Genomic DNA, 23,757 nt, shown 5'->3' with positions numbered 1-23,757 from the left:
ATTATACACAAAATTACGCGAATGTGGGAAATGAGGAATTATACCTAAAAATATGCGAATGTGAGAAATGAGAAAGTATACATAAAGCTATGTAATTGTGAGAAATGAGAAATTATATATAAAGTTATGTGAATGAGAGAAATTATACACACAGCAACAAATGTAAATTTGATAAATGAAAACATTTCATAAAGCTATGATAATGTCAGTAATTAAACATACAGTTATGCGCATGTGAAAAATGAGAAATTATACATAAAATTATGTGAATGTGTGAAAATATACATAGAGTTATGCGAATGTGAGAAATGACAAATTATGCATACAATTATGTGATTGTGAGAAGATATACATAGAGTTATGCGAATGTGAGAAATGACAAATTATACATATAGATATATATACACACACACACACACACACACATATATATATATATATATATATATATATATATATATATATATATATATATATATATATATATATATATATATATATATATATATATATATATATATATATATATATATATATATATATATATATATATATATATATATATATATATATATATATATATATATATATATATATATATATATATATCGTTCACTATGCTAATACCGCATATTTAATACCGCATATATTTCATCGTGTGATACCATTGCGTGCTATTTGAACGAGTGGCCACGAGTTTAAATATGCTGTTTTTGGTTCCAGAGCATGAAATATATCCAGTATTAACGTTGGAAATGGAAAAGAAAATTGTCCTTATTATTATATACAAAACTTGGCCCAGAATCGAAATTTACAAAATTAAACTTACTCCTCGTGACAACACGCTCATCCCCACCCCCAATGTACGGCAGATACCACTTATTTGTTGCAGCTCGCAAGGAGCTCGCTCCTATTGCTGTCGTTTCAATAAATAAGCTTTATATTTCAAACTTATGTATATATATATATATATATATATATATATATATATATATATATATATATATATATATATATATATATATATATATATATATATATATATATATATATATATAATTTAATCGACAGGAAGTAAAGTCTCGTATGTATATATATATATATATATATATATATATATATATATATATATATATATATATATATATATATATGTATGTATGTATGTATGTATGTATGTATATATATATATATATACATATATATATATATATATATATATATATATATATATATATATATATATATATATATATATATATATATATATATATATATATATATATGTATATATATATATGTATGTATATATATATGTATGTATATATATATATGTATGTATGTATGTATATATATATATATATATATATATATATATATATATATATATATATATATATATATATATATATATATATATATATATATATATATATATATATATATATATATAATTTAATCGACAGGAAGTAGTCTCGTATGTATGTATGTATGTATCTTTGAATATTAACGATACCTATATCTATTGATTTTTATTGCCAACGTTTGATTTGTGGACGATGCAGCCCTTGAGAGCAAAAAAGCTAATGCTTCACTAAATTCATCGTAAAAAGCCGAATCATGTTCAATGTGTTGAAAAACATTATAATTGGATTTGACGTTTCTAAATCAAATGCTAGATGCTATTATTTCTTCAGATATGATCTCTCTTGACAATTCGAAAACTGAACAATGATTTTTCAGAGGCCATATACCATTTATCGGATGAAATTTGTATCATGAAGAGTACATATCAAACATCAGATGTATTAAGATTTTGACATTCTAGTATTTATGTTTGGGAAAGCTATACATGGCAATGTCTGATTTGTCTCCGTCGTGTACTGGTTTTATTCAGGGTTTGATCTGCGCTGGTGTTCAGGGGATGTAATAGGCGATTGTATTTATTTTGATAGTTCCTGTTGAATTATAGCCATTTTATATTTGGCTAAGGAAACTACATGCTGTATTTTGACACTTCTATCGGAAATCAGGAGCGTGACTCAAAGAAAAAGTATGGTTTGTTGAGACATCACATGCCACTTATTGGAAGCAACCGTGTCTAGGTGTGTATAAATATAAAAAAAAATGTTGAAAAGATGCCGATGTCATTGAGTCTAACTGAATATATATTTGCCTCAAACTGAGTTCAGTAATTCATGATAAAGGGAATATGTTTCATCCATTAAATAGGATGGGGTATGAACAGAAAATGCATTGATTGCAATTATCATTGTTTATTTTAATTGCTATGATCAAGTAAGGTCTCGTATGTCTGTCTATCTGTCTGTCTGTCTGTCCGTATGTATGTATGTATGTATGTATGAATGTATATATATATATATATATATATATATATATATATATATATATATATATATATATATATATATATATATATATATATATATATATATATATATATATATATATATATATATATATATATATATATATATATATATATATATATATAATGTACTAAGCGCCTCGAGCACTGGGCTAAATCAGCTCAGTTAGATGTACAAATCAATTTCGGGATATTTTTGTTGAAAAGTTGTATTTTTAATTTTTTTACGGGTGGGGTGGGGGAAAGTGGCACGATCGGCAACGAAAAACAGGGACGTCGGCCGACCAAAAAGACATTTTTCTAGCCTTATGTATTTGCCACTTTGCCAATTGATTGCGACCACCACTGATATTATTATTATTATAATTATTGTTATTATTATTGTTATCAAATTAATGCTTTTTCTCGTAAAGTCTGTGTGCATTGGATAGTTTTTACTGTAAACGGCCGATGTACAAAGTGCTTAAAATTCTATATAAACTTTTTTATTTTCTGTGTTTTCTTCATTCTTGTGTGCTTGTGATTTGGTTTATCGCTAGAATGTCTACAATGTGCCAGTTTATACTGATGTCTAGCACTTAGGTATCGTGCCGCAGATATATAGCACGATGTTCCACCCAGTCACGTTATCCTCCCACCACGCCGACTAGTCCTAACACTAACCACTTAATGCTGAGCACCTAGCGAGGCAGCTGTTAGTACCATTTTTATGTCTTTGGTATGACACGGCAGGAGACCTCCCGCATCCAAGGCGGACGTTCTCACCATTATGCAACCAGAGCTGTCCTCATTTCTCAAATGTTCTTTTTATAAGTACAGTTATTTATATATACCATGGGAAGACTAATGGTACAAAAATACTCAACAATGCCACAAGCTGAACATTGCAACAGTTAGGTATTCATAACTGAGAAAATAAATGCCTTCAAACAGAAGACTAATAGATCAAAAAATGGCATTTCTTTCCTCGGATCTAATGAGCTGGTCGTAATTGCTTGACAGTAATTCAATTTTCAGTTCGGATATCGGTATATGTTTGTCCCTTATTAATTTCTTCGGCTACAAAAGGTCAACCCGTATCAATATTTACAGCAAATAGCACAGATGTAGAATGTTTGCACAGAAAGTAACACATGACGCTAGTTACAAATCTCATTCAGGCAAGATGTAAGATTTTCAGAAGAATTCTACAGACTATAGACGATACGAATTATAATCATTTTGACATAAAAGTAATTTCACTTAGAGGAATCAATGTTTTACTGTGCGGGCTGACGAAAACCCTAAGAGCTAATGAAAACAACAATTACTGATGATAACCTAAATAGCTGATGAAAACCTTTAGGGCTAATGAAACTCCTGATGACTGAGGAAACAATAAGTGCTGACGAAAACCTAAAGAACTGATAATAACCCCGAGGAATAATGAAAAAAAGTACTAATGAAAACCTGAAAGATTAATGAAAACCCTGGGGGCTGATGAAAACCGGAAGGGCTAAACACCAGTTTGTATCATATGTTGTCCTTTATCTGAGATTTTGCAAATTTGTGAATATGTAGCTGTGTGGCCTCTCGAATCGGGGCCCCAAGTGGCCGAGTGGTCTAAAGCGCTCTCCGTTACTGATCACTGCCATCTCACCTCTGTCTCCGTGGGTTCGATTCTAAGATTCGGCCAATGTGAGTATGTGAGAAAGCTTACCAGTAGCTTTTCGTGGGTCGGTGGTTCTTCCGGGGGTTTTCCCGGGTTCTTCCTCCACCATTAATACTGGCCGCCATGCATAGCCTATCGTGTGCTGAAAAATGGCATTAAACCCAACAACAAAAACAACAAAAAGCCTCATGAATCATATGGATTGTTTTTTTCCCCAGGGAACATAATGTGGTGAGTAAACTGGATTGCCTTGTTTTTCTATAGGCTCTCCACGCTTGCGTATTGACTTGATGATTGCCATTATGCCTTATGGAGGTTGTGATGGTTTAACATTGACAGTGGTGCTCGGCATACGTTAGTCATATAACAGTAATATGAAGTCATTGATAATTTGTGCATATTTGTCAATATTGTAACATTTCAAACAATTCCAGTCGGTAGTGGATGCATTATCGCTCAGAAGATGATAGTCGTCATGTATGTATATCAAAGAATGCCTTGTATCACGGAATGAAGGCTAGAGGCCAGTTATCTTTCAAATAAGTAGGGCCACACAAAAAAACCTGGTCCAAATATTTGGTTACTTTTCGGATTTTATTGTTCGCCAGAAGAATCTATTCTTAAGCTGGCGCGCGATAAACAGCTGCACAACTGCAATAATACATATGTAAATGAAAACAAATATTGTCTTTTTTTATTTTTCGACAGACTACATTAGCATCTGATGACTTTAAGACTACCGTTGACTACTTCTTTACCAAGCTAATTAAAATAGCATCTGATGACTTTAAGACTACCGTTGGCTACTTGTTTACCAAGCTAATTAAAATAGCATATTTTAATTTTGGTTTACGTCTGTTCAAACTTTAGCGGTACTTAATCATTTTTCGCTGATTAGTTGAAAATGATGTTTAGTACATGTAAGAAAAAACTTCCTACATAAACACAAAAGGTCTAATTGATTGCTTTAATATTATATTCACTCATTAAAGGGCAATTAGATAGATACAAAGCAACCTTGACAACAGTTTCCTATTTTAATCCTTTTAGCAAGTATATCTATGAACTGTGTTATGTATATTTAATTTTCATTTTGTATTAGTTGTTTTCTATTTTTGTTTATTTCAATATTTTGGCTATATATGTTGATCCAGTATACATTTTGTCATGTCGGTCGGTGATAATATATACATTTTGTTATATCTGTCGACGATAATATACACATTTTGTCATATCTATCGATGGTATCATATACATTTTGACATATATGTTGACGAATTAAAAATTGTGCCATATGTGTTGAAGAACTATGCATTTTGTCATATATGTCTGTGTCTATACAGATTGTCATATTTGTTGATGAATTTTACACTTTGTCATTTCTGTTGATGACGTTACACTTTGTCATATCTGTTGATGACGATTCACTTTGTCATATATGTTGATGACGATACATTTTGTCATATCCGTTGTTGACGATACATTTTGTCATATATGTTGTTAAACTAATTAATATATATTTCCTCATGATTTATGCCAGCATTTGTTCACATCTATTGATGTTTTTGTTTAAATGGTTGAGTTTGTCAAACAAAAATATTTATAATTTCGTAATTTGAACAGCTGTATCTCTACTGTTCCAGTAGGATAATTGATAATCATTCATTAGTTAACATAACTATTGCATTTCAGTCAAAGGCAAGTCGATAGGGCTTTTTATTATGCCTCGTGGGTTTCAGCGCGTCATTAGAAACGTAGTACATGTGTGCATGCGTAGGTTAAGTCCTATTGATTCGTATGTGATTGAAATAGGAGTGCGTGCGATGGTACCTGACTTACGTATTTACTAACTTACCATATACAAAACATATCTTGTTCACATTGACTCGTTGTGTGTCTTCTCCTTACTCGACCGAGGCACAGTTCATTCTGTTACACGTTGGAAACGATTTACTAATTTGTTTTCTGTAGTTGACTACATCATATATACGGTAGCTGTATTCAATATCTTGTTGTAAGAAACGAACACTAACCCTGCTGAGAGTTCACTTTCTTTGTACGTTGCAAAAATAGAGCTGTAAACGCTGAAGAACTTTCCGCAAAATGTGTGAACTGATTAATGCATCACGTAGTAATTTCCTTTATTGACCTGAGGGTGGATTTAGCATATTGAAGTTATAGATGCTTATTTCAGTTATATCTAATTCCCGCATGAACATCATGGTGTATTACTGAAATATACACATTGTTTGCGTTTGGATTTCTGCGTAATAAACCTACAATTATTTGTTTTTGTCTAAGTGAAAGTTAAGTCTACAAGCATTAGAAACCATTTAGTTCAAGATTCTTTCGCCCTTGGAAACAAAGCGATTCTTTCACATATATGGGTATCGTCTGCACGATATTACTTAACTTGGCTATGGTAAATTCGGCGGTAATGGTCATCATAAAAAAATGAATTAATGGATTGACCTAAGTTTGAGTGAAGGACAGTATATAAAATTCCGAAAATTATTCATACAGTATACCTAATATGGACTAAATACGTTGAATATTGCAATGCGTAATAGAAAAATGGTGTGAAAAATAAAAGAAAGAAGAAATCGACGAACTAGACGAGTCGCATGATAAGCTACTAAAGGACGCTGTAGTGTTTTGTCCCGTAATGGAATGCATATAAGCGGTTAACAGAGGTAGTTCACCAACAGTGTGATCCAGAATAATATAAATAGAATGCAGGTAAAGAAGTCAGTTAATGATATTACCTAAATATCACTTGATTGCTAGAGTACGTCTTTAGTCCTTCTTGCTCAATCGTGAAGTAAGTGCGGACGTGCGTACTTCACACAATATAAGTGAACTACTTGCATCGTATCTCTGAATCACGAACATAATCCAAACTTGAAATTCAAAATTAAAACTATATATAATTTTCATTGCGACATAAATGATTCAATACAATTTCACGAAACTGTCATACGACGAAACTAAATAATTGCCACCAGAAAGATGAAAACTGTATTAAATATAATGTTTTAGTGCTCAAGAGTGCTCAACAAGATCTTACTCCATAGTAATAAATAAATGGATCAAAAGTAAAATGCAAAGTAGCAAAAAAATAAAATGATGAAATATAATCTTGCGTTGAAATGTTCCTTAGTTTTCATGTTGTTATCGTAGTGTTATGATCCTAATTGGTTACATATAGGAATACAATATTGATGTAATATATATAGTACGTAGCGTTGGTGATCACACCTTAGAGTTTGAAAAGGTTTTGTATGAAAGTAAAACTACTTTTAAAGTTTTTTGTTGTTGAGGTAAATCCATGAATAGTATTATAAAGTGACAATGACGAAGATGTTTTGCACACAGATTCAATTTGCAACTTTCTTAGCGCGTAAAGTCAAAACTAATATTCAATATTTGTTCGCAGATATTTCTGGGGAATGCAAATACCTGGCAAGTGTCAAGATCAAATGATATCTGGAAATTAGGAAGGATACTTTAATTCAATTAATAAATACTGAATGTGACGAAGCATCTATTAAACATGTTTTCAAATTGTCAAAAAGCAGAAAATATGTATAATTTGTCCATGTATGCACTTTAAATTTCTTTATTAAATTAACTCTAATAATGATGTCAACTGATTCTCATTAAGTAGGGATAGATGTTATGTAAAGGTAGAATTTAGAATCCGTGACTTTATGCACAGGTGATACACTTCTGGCATGCATTACGTTTTGCATAAACGTGCTTATCTTGTTGTATGCAAAATGTCATCATCTACAAATTTCAAAATTAGAAAGGCTATCCGAATAGACAGTAATATAACAATACCGTGTGTTCATTGAATGCTTACGTATTTTTCTTTGAGTAAAAGTAAAAGTGTCATACGAATTTAAGGCCTTTGATTTTGTCAGCTTTAAATCACTGTCACCACAATCAATGTCAAAGTTATAAAAAAATAGCATAAAATAATACCGCTAATTATAGATCTCTTTTCTGGTTACTCACAATAGAACAAGACTGGCATTGGCTTCCTGATACATTTGTATGACGTGTTGAAAGATTAATAGTCACAGAGCTTCAACACAAATTGTCATATCACTTTAACAACTAAGTATCAAGGCAAAATGGATGAAGCTTGATAACACAGCGAACAATACACTGTACAAAATGGCTGGTATAGTTTACTAAAACAAATCTCGCTAGTAATTTGTAAAATACCGACATTTGCGATTCCAAGGAGTTCATTCCTGATATCGATACCATTAGTTTTGTTTGGAAGACAAAGGGAGCAGATGGTGTAGTCTTGGAAACTTTTCTGCCAACATAGATGTGTATGAAATAAGTGTCATCATTATGGCTAAAGCTTGTGCAAGCAGATGGTTCCTTTTGAGATTTTGGCAAGACAGAACACTCAGGAGCTTCAAGTTATCTGGCTCGATATACAATTACGAAAGCAATTCGCAGATGTGTAGACTAGCATCGGGGCTTCTCATTTTTATCATTTGATAATTAAGGCGAAAAAGAAATAATGTTAGGTCATTAGCTTAACTTTGAGCAAGAAGTATAATAGAGAGAAATTTAGTGTCACATATGAATGAATGTTATTTTGTTTAGGCACAACACTAGGTCTCTTTCGATTCACACTATCCTCCAACAAAATGCATATGTGGATAAATACATTCAAAAGTTGTTTATAACTGTCGAATCAAATCGAGCAACATAAAGTCAACAAAAATTAATTTAGACACGATTAGTGATATCGTAAAACAGTAATGATCTGTATTCGAAGGTATTTCCTTTTCTTTGCATAATTAATGCCAAGTAAAAGGCATTGTCTCGCAGACTGGTTGCATCGGTAACCGTTGGGCAGATGTATTATTGTTGAGTCGGGCTAAGTTATACTCAACTGCCTTCAATTTTGTTCTCCTTAAAATGTTATGAATAACGTTTTTCTTCTTTGTTTCCCACAGAGGAATTACAGAGATGCAAACTGTACACCAAATCAAGAAAGAGCTACTACGCAGTCGCTCCAAAATATGCTGAATAGTTTTTCTTGAACCGTGTGGTTGCTCAAATCCGCCAATTTAAATAGCCACGTTCAACACCTGCGATGAGACTCCTTCCCTGTTTAAAATAAGACTACCAACTGGGACTACTTCTTTATTCTAAATAAGACTACAAAACTCACCAAACTGAAAATGTATCCACCTTGTCGAAACAACCCCAACAAAAAATTCAAGAGACAAAAACCCCTCCCCAGAATAGCATAGAACGGTTGTTTATACTCACCGTACATATATTACCCTCTTTCTGCTTACATACAATTGATACAGATTTGTCTATAATAACGATAATAAAAAGACAGCAATGATAATGGGCTAAATATTCCTGTATTTATGGATTCTGAAAGAAAGATATATCTTAATACCACTCAGTTATTTATATAATTTCTTTTCATATTAAACAATTCTAATTCCTTAAGGTTCTTATTTATGCTGTGGTAGAGAATGCACATTTTGATTCCAACAGGACTTAAACGGTGTATTGAAAAGGCATATCTAATTAAAAATCAGAACAGGAAAGCTCATTCATTATTTTGTTGATGCAATCCTGCACAATTAAAAAACATGCCACCATAATCTATAGATTTCTTGTGTTCTTGTGAATCGTCAGCATTTTATTCATCACTGTTATCTAGTTATTGACAATAATTTCCTTCCTATTCATTTGGTACCAAACAATTTCCACATAAAATGTCGTCAGCATGCAATCAAAAGGTATCTCTAATGCCGATAATGATATGTTGATTCGTGCTGAAAATATGGCAGCAATTACTGGCAATTATCTTGTCAGTTGGAATTAGATTGAAAAATCCATATTCTCTCGTGGGCTACTATTAGCGAGCGCACCCGGTCCCCTTAAAACAATCACACGCAAACGTTCATACATCCCTGCTTTCTCATCATTTCTGAAAATGTGAAGGGATGTCAGTGAAACATGTGTCGATGACTGCATCGAACAGCTAATGATACCTTTGACGAGTGTTGAATAGACATGAAAAGTAGTTATTTTTTTGAAAATGTATGATAACTATGAGATGTTTATAAAGTAATATTCGACTCTTCAAGGTTCAACAGAGGGGCACTCACTAGGTATATCGCCAAAAAGATATGACCGAGTTTTTCACGATATCATACCATATTTGAGTGAAATATAAGGCAATTGTGTTTTACCCACAAACCATTCAAGTGTTTACCCTTTGAAAGAGATTAAATCAGACGTACGCTTGATGATCGCTACTAATTATTGCAAGACGTGCAAGCGACAAAAATTTCCCTTTGAATTGCAAAAATAATATGCTATAACTGAATTTAATGTGAAACATTCTGTTTTGCTTTAGTTCCGTTTTAGATGCGAAATGCCTAAGGCTTGATGTGGAAACGTAAAGTATTGTTCTAAAATTATTTGCAAATTCCTAAACACACAAGTGAGTCTGAAGATTTTATGACAAGAACAGAAAATGCTGATTTTGTAAGGAAGGAAAGGTTCCTAGTGGCATTTCCACACATCGTAATTTAAAATGAAGCATGAAGAGTTCAGGCTCACACATCAATCTCAGTACAGCTGTAATTTTAGAGGCATGAATACAAAATCAATTTTGTGCCTGGCAAAGATATAGCTTGCATTGAAGTTTTCAATGTTGTGCATGTTTTAGTATCGCAAAATCGTGACTTATCAGTAAAAATGGACAATAGGGTGTGGCGTTACCTAAACGTAACTGTTTATAAAATAATATTCGGCTTATTATGATCCAGCAATGTTGCGCTAGGTTGTTATTTTGCTAAAAAATATGGCAGGCAATACTGTATTGGTAATTACAACTATACTCAGTAACGGTGAGGTATATACGCCCACACGGCTACGTTGGCATACACTTTAGGTGGCGCTCTACAGTTGGCTTTATTTCCGTGTTCTAAGACTTCTCATTTCCAAATTATTAAGTTCATTCTACACACAATACTACCGCAATGCATACCGTATAAGCAAGAGCAAAATATGTATAATTAGCTTATGTTCATGATAGCATGAATATTATTGTACCAGCTTCTTGCGAAAATGATACGTGATGATATGAAAAAGAGAGAAGCAATTGCAAAACTTTTCACATTGCTAGAAGGTGGCGCTGTACAGTTATGTACTTTGCATAGGATTTAATTTTTGAAAGAAAAATAATTTATCAAGTTTTTTTGCTGGTATACTAGCTAGTTAAAATTACCTTATATATGAGTTTATTATCAGAGACTGTAAGCATGGTTTTCCAACATACAACCATAATATAATATGGTTCAAGGTGTTAAAAAGTAGTGTGCTAACAGGCGAGAGGGCGCGGACGGGGTGGTCGCCCCAAGTGCCAGAGGTCTAGGGGCGACAAAAAATAACGGAGTCATATGTCCTGGTGCGCCAAAACCTCTTTGGGCTTTCATACTCGCCCAGGGTGTCATTTACTCTTAGTACGGCACTAGTGTTAAAAATCGATAATAGAGTATTCGTCTTATAGGTGCTAAATATTCCGTTCTGAACAGTTCAGTGCAACTAGCTTGAACTGTCTTTTAAAGCTCATAACGATGTTTTACAATGATAATGCTAATATTAAACTGCAATTATATTTTTGTTTAGATACGTGAGGATTGATGATTCCAAAGTTCGCAAACTTAAAAAGAACTTAAGCATTTCACAAAATAATACTTTGTAGGGTTACGGCATGAACTAATTAATACGCTTAGGTGTCTAGCTTATATCCTTCAGGATCCAAATATATTGAACAGCGGTATTTAATTGCATCTCAGTCTGAGTCTTTTCCGGAACTTGTTCAACTGATATTCTGCTTTGCTGGAAGGAAGGTATTGACGTAAGATGGAGGAGCATGTGGTCGTCAAATCATGTCTTGTGATTGTTGAAGGATAAGCCCGATGCCTACAGCTTGAAATAAATGTAGTGTGGTTTTGTACATTAGGAAGTTAAAGCTAATCCCTGAGAGTATCGATAAATGTCTCACTATGCTTTGATTCATTATAACATGAATGATTTAGCACATCACTGAACTCGTAAATGATGTAAAATTTACAGAGGCCGTTTTACATGCTACAGAAATGAATGTATGTGTATGCTTGTATGTTGTTGTCTTGAGCTCTGATGGATGTAGGATGTGATTATCTCGTACTTGTGAGCTATCATAAATGTAGGCCTTGCTTATGTTATACTCTTCAGCTATGACAGATGTAGGATGTGAGTACCGGCATTTTTATCCAAAACGAAGAACATTTTGTTTCTTTTTCTAATTACATAGCTAAAAGAATAGGATAGGGAGATAAAAAGGGAAATGAAATGAATATTTCCGTTGATAACAGACATGCTTATATATTATTCTGAGTACCGTTCTAGCTCACAATGTACTCTAGCACATGAAAAAGACTCAGTTAAATTATCTGAACCTAAGTAGGACTAACTATAGAAATATCAGTGTTGACCCAGAGACGGAACCCCTCTAGAACCATTATCACTAATGCATTCTTTTTTCACCAATTGTTAGTTTAAAGAAAATTTCCTTCAATAAAACATCACTTGAAGTAATAACAAAACAATGCAATATGTAAGAATTCGGTAGAAATCCGAAATCTTTTAAAACGTTATATCCACTATTACAAATAGCTACTAATAAAATCAAGATTTGCATGCTACCTTAAAGTGGGTAGACCATTAACATATACAAATATACACAATTCAAGTATACCGTATTAATTTTATCAGAATAAATGAAGGTGTGGAAAAATAGCATCTTAATTTTATGGTAATAGTGATCTCATTCTATATTTGAACAACCAGCATAGCTACATGACTAAGTTCCATGTTCATCCCGAGTCATGTGCACTTTGAAATTGAACTGATCATTACTTTTTCTTTATTCTGGCAAGGTACCACATAACTGAATTGTAGAAGGAAGATATGACGTTCGTAAACCAGGTTGTTCTGCCCAAAGAGGATCAAATTGTATTTAATCATCGAGGGTGCAAGACTCATTGTCAACATTAAAGGGTCAAATTCATTCTTGTAAATGCCCTGAAATAAGAATAAAGTTATACTTATAACGTCAATACATTCAGACTTCCAAATTCTGTTTTCTTTTAAAATGATGCATAATTATTATTCATGCACATTAGTTTTCCGAAATGGTCAGTGATATTAAAGAATAGAAATATATACAACATACTCATTCTTTTCCACCGACCAAATATCCAATCAATATCATATTTGTTTTTTCCCAGGGCATTGAATGCTAGACTAATCAGAGAATAATCCTAAAATATCTGAGATTTCTTTATATTATCAGTTACCATAGCGCCGATCATGATCAGTAATTCACAAGATTTCTCTGTAGACTTTCCTGTAAGTCTTTAATAAGGTTTCCACCAATCCTTAGGATTTTCAGAGGATTGTTAATTATTTTCTCTCAAAGGTTGAACATGGAAATATTTATCGCAAATACCCTGTGACAATATAATAACCAACCTCGAGGATTTGTGTACGCGTAGCTCTATCGCAAATACACTGTGACAATATAATAACCAACCTCGAGGCCTTGTGTACGTGTAGCTCTATCGTACAGACACTTTGACAATATAATAACCAACATCTCGGCCTTGTGTACGTGTAGCTCTATCGTACAGAAACTTTGACAATATAATAACCAACATCGAGGCCTTGTGTACGTGTAGCTCTGTAGTAAATACACTGTGACAATATAATAACCAACCTCGAGGCCTTGAGTACGTGTAGCTCTATTATAAATATACTGTGACAATATAATAACCAACCTCGAGGTCTTGTTTATATGTAGCTCTACCGTCAATACGCTTTGTTAATATAATAAGGATTGTTGTGGTCGTATGTACGCTTTGGTTGACTGTAAATACGCTTTCTTTGTCTGATGACATTTCTAATTTTAGTATCTTACCATGAATGGTAATGAGTACATAGTGCAGATAAGAAGACTGATAGAGTTGTAATGCTTTTAATATATTGTACAATACAAATGGACGTTACTAGTATTCAGAACTCTCTAGATGCTTAATTTAATATGATCCCAAGCATCTGATTCACTATATGGTGGTCCAGATTGCCCTTCTAAAGCTTATTACCACACACAAACACTAGTAAATTAGATCAAACTTAAAATAGCAGGAATGTAGTGTTTTTTTTTCTTTTTTGACGTAGACAGCGGCCCAATCTACAAAGGTTATAATCTCGATGAGGAAAGGTGACGAATAGTCAGGTACATTAATTTCATCTTTGCAAGTACTTTCTTTAAAACAAGTTTTAGGAATAAATAGTTCAGAACACTGAGACTTATTCGCATGTATGAAATTGATTTTTGATTTCAGAGGAACCTCTGATGTTCAGATGGGTGAGCATAGGACTCGCAATCCAAGGATATTGGATTTGATATTCTCTACTGCCAGAACGGTGTGTTTGTTGGTAAGGCACTTAACTCCCATTTCCTTGGCATGATATTGCTAATAAACGTGTTAAAGTACCATTAAAAACAACAAAAAACAGCAAAAGAAACATATTTCAGACTTTGAATGTTGAAGATACAGTATTCCGATTGGGTTTAATGCATGGGGTCAGGCCCAAAATTAGGTTGTCTGTCTTATATCAGTAAAATGATACGTTACCGCTGGGAAAGAACGGCATAAATGCTAATTATTCCTATTAGTGAAAATGATCCACTGGGCGATGTAAGGTATAATTAAATCCGTACAAATGAAATAGGTGGGCACGATTATTAGTCTGTTTAGACATCAATACGTCTTGATATCAGATGTTAATTAATGAAATAAATCTAAAGCAAAATCTGTCAGATATTGATATTTTCCAGGGTAGTGATTCATCAGCAGTGCTTGATTTATGTCAGGCATTCCAAGCCATATGCGCGTGAAAGCTGGTGAAGCAAGCGAATAGTAATCCATATTGATCATTACCAGCTATGTGTAATAAATTGAAAACTGCATGTACCATATCATACAAGTCTTTATATGGGGATATTACATGACCATTAGGTTCTTTCTAAAATGACTAATTTAGCTACACGCCATGCACAATGTCGACGCAGGGTCAGTGAGAAGGTAAAGGTAAATTGCTATAGGAAACGTTCTGACTGAAACTCGCAATCGTTTGTTTAGTTGGCCGGTTGAGGGAGCTTGGCCCATTTCCCTCTTTCCCCCACTACATAAGAGGGATTTTGTCTGCATATAAATAGGGAAGTACTAAAGTCTGGAGTCTAGTAAAATCGAACATGGAAATAATTTAACACCACCCACCTCTTTTCACCAATACTCACACCTGCAGACCAACACTGTCCTACTGACCAGTGCCACACCTATTGACAAACACATGTTCTTTCTGGCCAGAGTCAATAATTAAAAATAAATACCCATGCTTGCTAATCAATACACAATCTTACTAACACTTACATTTGTAGGCCGTTTCTTTCCACACACACACACACACACACATTATATATATATATATATATATATATATATATATATATATATATATATATATATATATATATATATATATATATATATATATATATATATATATATATATATATATATATATATATATATATATATATATATATATATATATACAACAACTGAAGGAACTGTCGGACAGGAATATTACTCATAGGCACTCACTCCTTAACGGAAAATACAGAACTTTTTCAACAAAAATAAAAGAATTTAAAAAATAAATAAATGCTCAAATACTAATATATATATATATATATATATATATATATATATATATATATATATATATATATATATATATATATATATATATATATATATATATATATATACATACATACATACATACACGGTTGAGCTACCGTAACTATATTCGGTGAAAGTTATCAGTACCAATACTAGTTAGGATGTAATTTGCATTACTGAATATATACATTCTGTATTGGGTGGGATCTACATAGGCGATGACATTAAGTCAAGATATTAAAGGAAACCATGAATTTATCACGTGTTCTACATGAGGATTTCCAGGTAAATTTGTTTCTCTTGCTGTAAGACCAGACTGCCTGATCAATAGGATATAAATGGCAGTGCCCAATCAACGTGATTATAATAATAGCTGAATAAATAGGGCTGAAGGTTTCTGAGAACTGTGTAAATAGAATGCATTTGAGATTAATATGGGATAAAATTATAATTGGATACATTCGTATGTAACTGCTAGGTATCTGAAAATGATGAACAAAAACCACATGTAAATGTATTGGACAAATGTTTACTATAAAAAAAACCAGGATGCCATAAGTGTCTTAAAGGCACAGCTTAAATTTAAGTTTGAGTGTATGAACGGACACGATGCTACGAATGATGAAAATCCAGCAAAATACACAGAGAAGAAAATCTCTTTGGATAGGTAATGCATTACAACCTTATTGTGAATGCCAAATTGCATACATTGAATTACCTATCTACCTATCGACCTACCTGCCTACTTACCTACCTACCTACGTACCTACCTACCTTTCTACACACATGCATACATGCATACATACATATATATATTAATGTTTGTAAACAGATGGAAGGATATGATAACATACCTGAAGAGTTAATGATAGAGTAACGAATGGAATGATGAATGGATGGATAATTTGTACAGTCATAAACAATACTTTATATACTTACTGTTTTGTTGTGTTGTTTTTCTTATCACAATTACCTATTATGAATATAATGTAATCTTTCTCCATTAGGATTGCATTTCCTTTTCGCATTCTCACTGAGCGTCAAATTTAAACAATCATCTATATACGCAAATTATGGAGTTCTCCAGGATAGTACAAACGTTAAAATAATAAATTGTTTTGTTTACAATAGGTCTTAGAATTTTATTGTATGGTGGTCAATATAAACATATTTTTGATGTGAGCGAAAATTATTGTGAGTACAATAGTCTCTTTTTCGTTAACACACCTTCATGGGCTACCTTTATCTAGTGTTTACATTTATTTTCGTGTGATGCATTAAGATGAGGTGGATTTTAAGAGCTTGCGTTTCGCCTGAGTTATGTTAGCATTTAGGACGATCTCAATCGCTCTTGCATATTTGACATGGAATTCTGTCACTGATGTATCTGATACACACCCACCCACACATACGGATATCATGCATATCTAATGCTATAACATAACATTGCTCTCATCAGTGTCACCCTGAGCACAAGTAGTTGTGGCCATTTGCTGAAATGCGTAGCTCTCCATGCAAATCGTACAAGACGAAACAACGATTGTACATTATAACTTGTTTTATTCGAAAACGTTTTGTCTCCCTAAATAGAACCCCATGACACAAATGGTGTATTCATATTATTTTCTCCTTAGTTTAACACCTTTGAGGAATTATAAATAGCTTTGGCTGTGATGTGAAGACCTATGTGGCTTGCTTTATTAGAGAAACGATATAAAAGTTGCAGACGGCTATCCTGTGAATTCAGCTTGGCAAATCTGAAACAGTAATAAATAGATCTTCTCTGTCATCCCCGACGGTGTTAAGAGTGCACAGACGCAGGATGCGATGATAATTTAATATACAAATTCATTTGCTACTGAAGTTTTTCCAAACTAATTCTGGTCTAACATTGGTTATAACAAGGAATTAGTTTGATCAGAGGTTTGCAGTAAAAAAAATATAAAAAAATGGAAAATTAAATTTCTTAAGAGTCCAACTGATGAAAGGCAGCATTATTCATGTAAGAATAATATAACAATCTACAGAGTCCTTAAACGACAGCAATATTATGCATCTAAATCTGAGCAAAGGAATGAAAAAGTGAAAGTCTTAGGAAAAGAAGAGAACGAAAAGAAATATGAAGAAAGGAGACACAAAGTGCGGACCTATGTGTGTTGAAACTCGCCAGTTATCTGGTTGTAGATATTAATATTATGTAAATAGAAACTATCAATTTGGTTCCGTGCAAGAATTTAATATAACGAGTCTGTTTAAATTTGCAAACTATCGTAAATATTCGGAAATTATGAAATCCAGGTCTAAATGAAATATCTACATTTTTTCTAGCAAACTTTGCATGAATGAAACGTTTACACACATAAACATACACACTCAGACCAACTCACACGGATACACCCATCCACAAAGTGCAAAGAAGACAAGATAATTAAGACAAGTAGGCAAGATACAAGATACCTGGACTTTGGATGGATTAATGTTTTTAAGAAGAAAGATGATTATGTATTTGAAGATGAAAGATGGTTCAGTCTCTGACATGCAAACAAGGACATTGATAAATAAACTTATAAACTAAGTCAAAGTCCTTATTAGATGAATTTATTGATTTGCTAGACCCTACAACTGATCCAGTTGCTACCCCGTCTGATGACGAGAATGAGGAGGAAGAGGAGAACTCTTTCATGCAACTCTATTTCTAGGTGAAGAACCTTCAGAATTGTTATTGCTTGTTACGACACTTCCCATGCTTACTTAAGAGCCCATCGAAAAGTGTTCTCTTTCTATCTCCATGCTGCTACTAACCGGTAGCAATTAGTCATCGTATGTGGTGTGCAATAATACCAGATCTGTGTTTATTCTCAAATACAATATAATAATTTTTATGACATTTGTTTCGGTGGATTCTTGTTTACACGAACTGCTTTTATGAACAAATTACCCTCTTCCTTATCATATAAAGCAGGCCATGTTCATGTACGGTTCAATAAACAAAGAGTAAAGGGCGAGTTGCATATTTCTTGTAAACTTTCATGCAAAACAAACAATCAAGGCGAGCAGATGTGTTTGGGTTACATTTAATTACTCGATCGGATTACATCATGGACAATCAATACCATAATGTTGTTAAATTGGTGTTTTGGGATTTGCTTTATTATATGTCTAATACCATACATATTGGGCTAAGTATGGCTGCATTGGAGGCAGCGCCGATCATTGGTCAATGCAGCCAGACGTGAGCCCCTGAGACTGGCTGAGGACCTTTCAAGTGCTATTGGCAATGTAGTTTAGTACATGTGAGGTAGATATGGTAGCCATACTGTGAAGAAATGGTTAAAGCTTTTAGTAATAATGATGCCCCGTCTTCTACAATTAAGTATCATGGAAAACTTTGTGAAAGAATAACTTAAATTTAAAGAAAATCTATACCATTTGGTCCACAGACATTCGTACTTTAGACAATAATACGGAATATTATGCACTGAAAAAATGTCACTGACACGCATGAATAATCCCTTTGGTGGCAAGTACAAGTGGATTTTGTATAAACCTTTCACACATGGAAAGTAATCCTGTTTGCAAATACAATTCATTTTTGTCATTCGTGAACAGCTTTAACAGTATTTTCTGAAAAAGGGTAAGGACTCTTTTACTGGCCATAGGCACTATTTTGCGATGAAGAAAATTACACAGTTGTACATGTTTGTTTGATATATAATTGTATAACCGATGAAGGAATATCGATCATAGAAAGGATTAGCATATTGTTATACTTCACCTGTTATCAAACTGTTGTTTTTCATTGATTAAATTTCCGCCTGTAATATAGACCTTATCAAGAGCAAGAAGTATAGGTACTGTTAAAGTTTAGAAACGGGTATTAGCTTCTTTTTGCAGATGTAGACTGACCCGGTCTCATTTAAGTTCAAGTTACATTTGAAATTCACATATAAAAAGGAAGATTAACTTAGTTGATATATTTCAGTCTGTAACAAAAAAGCAAACAAACAACAGCATCGGATTTTTTCGCACATAAAAATCGGTAAATAAGCGTTAAAACGGATTTGACACTACTGAAGGGCGCTGTCTCCGAATCGACTCTTCATAGCAACCATGTACATGGTATTTCAGATGATAACAATGGACTAAACTAAACTCAGCAACTAAAAACCGAGTTTTCGTAATAACGTATAAAAATGCATTCAGCTGAGATACATATAATCTATGTTGGGGTTTGGACCGAGAGAAGGAAATCTCAGTCAAGGGGTTACATTATTTGTCTCCCCGCGAGGATTGCCGAGGGGTGGGGGGCATATAATGTAAACCCGCGACTGCGATTTTCTTGTCTCGGTCCAAACCCCAACGTAGAATCTTTTTCTCACCCAATAATTTCCTTTAAAGTAAAAAGAACTTCTCACTTGTGCAACATAGTTCACGAGCAAATGTTTACATGCGGTGCAATAATACAAATATGATAATGAGGGCTGTGGCGTGACCGTGTGATCCGAAGTACAGTTTTTATGCATGAGCAACAACAACAACAAAATAACAACATAAAACGTTGCATAGTATTGAAGTATTATCATATTTAATATATGGATGTTATATGAAATTAACAATAAATAGTTAATATTTATTACCAGAAAATGTTTCATTTTCATCAGTTCCAATTTAGAAAATAATTATGTAAAAAATGAAACGAAACTGGATCACACCACTGTCATAGCTTATAGGCTATTATAAAAACAAACAGTTACATAAAGCATGAGTGTCCGTGGTTGGATTATTCACGGGTAATTAGTGATCTGTGTCATCATATATAACTCTCCTTTTCTTTGGAGGAGGTGGAACTCTTTGTGATATACTTTTGTTGTCCTTATTATTGATTTTAAAATCACCACCGTGTATAAAAAACGCTACAAATATGGATCTTAACGGATAACCATATGCCAAACTTTCAAGTTCACGGATTCTTTGAAAATTTATTTTTCAGTATTGGAAATATGGCAAGTGCTGGCGTGAAATTTGCTTATGGATTAATGTGTTGACGAATAAATGATTCCTTCTGGCTGATTATTTGTAATTAAATATTAATGGTATATTTTTGATTCACATGGGGCACAATGGATATGCTAACACAATTAGAATAAAGTATGTTTGACATAACACATTTCTGTCTGTAACTAAGTTTTATGTAGTTCTTAAGAGAGTTGGGAGGCTATGAAGTCTATAAGTCTAATCCTATGTGTATGGATCAGTGTTTTCTGTCATAGTTCATTTCGCGCAGCATTTTATCCTACCTGTAGCAGTCATTTTTCAGGTCAGCGTCATTAAATGTAGCTGACAGTATATAACTTGTTTCACACGATATATTTAAAACTAGATACGTAGCTTTAGATACATTTAATGACGCTGACCTGAAACTTTCTTGAGCTAGGCCTGAATATAGAATAAAATTGACCATGCTGTGTGGAACGAACTAGCATAATAACAAAAAGTTCGACACCGTATGCGTGTGTGTCTCTCTCGAAATGTTTTTGTATGGTGTGTTCTCAAAGATGGATTTACCTTAAGTTACTATGGTTTTGTTATATATTTGTTGTTGTTGTTGTTTTATTTTAGAACAACTACGTCAGGCACGGCAGAAGACAAGTTTTTTGTTATAATTAAAATAAAGTAGTTCTGAGCGCGTGGACACCTTGACTGAGACGACTGGTCGGAGATGACTAGACTGAGATACAAAAATCATAGTGGATTTCCAAGGTAACGGCACTAGTCGTATATAAGTATCTTCTACTTAACCTTTCATGTACACATTTTCCATTCGACATCATTGAAGTCAGCATATTGAAACTTTAAGGTTCCACTAAACTCTTTCAGGAATCAAAGTGAAAGCTAGACAATATAATTTGACCAATTAAAACCTTATGCTACAGTCTTATGAAAACATGATTTGGCGATAATCAGTATGCGAAACTTGGCTTACGTTATGTTAAACTGAACACATTAGGAGATTTAATTACATGACCTTTATGTACAGAAAGATACGGCACACTTGTGTGACATACGTGAAGAATTCAGGAGAATATGTTTACAACACTACCAGCTATATACAATAAAGGATTAACGTGTACCTGGATATAGTTTAACACGAATGAAAAAAATTAGAATTTCTTACATGCCATGGTATATTCCAGATGATAAAGTCGTTTGCTTAGAGAGTGTACCAATATCATACCAAATATAAATACTAAAGGAAATCATTACTACTACTGTGATGAATATGCTGTGATGAAGATACTGACATGTATATCATGATATAAGAAGTCAAAGCCATTCGTTTTGTATCTAATTCTAATAATGTAAATGACCGGGAAATAAGCAATGTATACTACGTAAAACTTTAAGTGGTTTAACGAAAAGCAAATAAAAATTATAGAAGAATGTACCCGTTTGTACCAGACACACTAATTTCACAAGAACCAGGCTTATCAACTTCATAGAAGACATTAATAGGTGATGGTAAGACAGTAACACTATCAGTACATAAGCTTTTACGTACTTTACAAAATAAAATATAGATGTAGCACAACACCGTTATTTAAAGCGATACGTTCCGTTAGGTTTGAAAGAAAAGGAAATACAAAGAGTTGCATTGTTTAATCAAGAACCATAGATAAAGTCCTACATTGAATTAACTACATAATAGCTAGAACGAGAGTTAAAACATCGTAGATTGCGAATTACATTATGAATGGTGAACAAATGAAAAATTGTCGTTAAAGAAGAAAGATAAAAGTATGCGATGATGAAAAGAAGTTCAGAAATAGAAGAGCGACTTTAAGAAGATTACTAGCAAAGATACGGATTTTGTCACTTGAAGAATAAAACTGATCATAGTATCCACAAATATATGTGTGTTAGAACTATATGTGGCTAGTGCATTATTTGTGCAGCAACAATAAACTGAAATATTGATTCGGTAATAAAATGAAATTATTAACGACACATACATATTCAGCATGCATTTAAATCGACTGCGACAATATATATGAAAATTTGAAAAATAATAATCAATATTAAAATACAGATAGCGAGGATAATAATATATTTGGTGTTCCTCGAATTAATTAAAAGGAACCCGAAATATCAAAGGAAACATTATGTGGTATTCCAATTCAATATTTTTAGGATAAGGTCCAACACAATATTCATTTATGACAAAGATTAAATAGTGTGTTAAGATATCAAAAATGAATAAAGGTATCAACGAGAATGTTGCTAAAAAGAACTCAAGACTTGAGATGTATAACATCTTTGAACATAGAAGTAAAGACCAAAAGACGAAGACGCTTTCATTTGCACCGAACGACCACTAAGAGCCTAGACATTTCTATAACGTCTTTTAGGATTGAATTTTAATTATGTACTATTATTCAGACAGTAATGCAATTAAAACCTACTTAGAGTTGTTGCTTCTTTATAACATGGTCCATGTTAGCACATTCACCAATCATAACAAGTTTTGTATATTAGTAGATACAACCATTACACGTAACTACCTATCTAATTTCTACTTACATAATTTAATCTCTGAGTAACCATTTTGTATCAAACTGTTGTACATAATGGTAGAATATTTGTTAAATTAAGAATATTTATACCCAGTCTATAATAGGTTCAAAACAAATGTGTTTGATCACTGTAAGTGGTACTTGAAAGTACTATGGTATGAAGTTCTTAAGAACAGTATAATTACAAAGGATACTTAATGTTAAAGCTATTAATTGTTCACAATCCGATACATTGCAGAATGTATAGTTGTGTTGTTAATGGAGTTCCTGTTTCTTTTTGGAATA

The 23,757-nt window shown here is 32.9% G+C and overlaps 1 long non-coding RNA gene across 1 annotated transcript in view; it reads right to left on the bottom strand.

Moving 5' to 3' along the window:
• Positions 1-23,757, bottom strand: part of LOC149796428 (uncharacterized) — a 68,504-nt gene that overhangs the window by 22,598 nt on the left and 22,149 nt on the right. The window lies entirely within an intron of this gene.

Source organism: Sinohyriopsis cumingii, chromosome 6 (assembly GCF_028554795.1).
Source record: "Sinohyriopsis cumingii isolate HCF-2022 chromosome 6, ASM2855479v2, whole genome shotgun sequence".
In the NCBI taxonomy this organism is placed as follows: domain Eukaryota; kingdom Metazoa; phylum Mollusca; class Bivalvia; order Unionida; family Unionidae; genus Sinohyriopsis; species Sinohyriopsis cumingii.
This window is presented reverse-complemented; position numbering and strand designations above follow the sequence as displayed.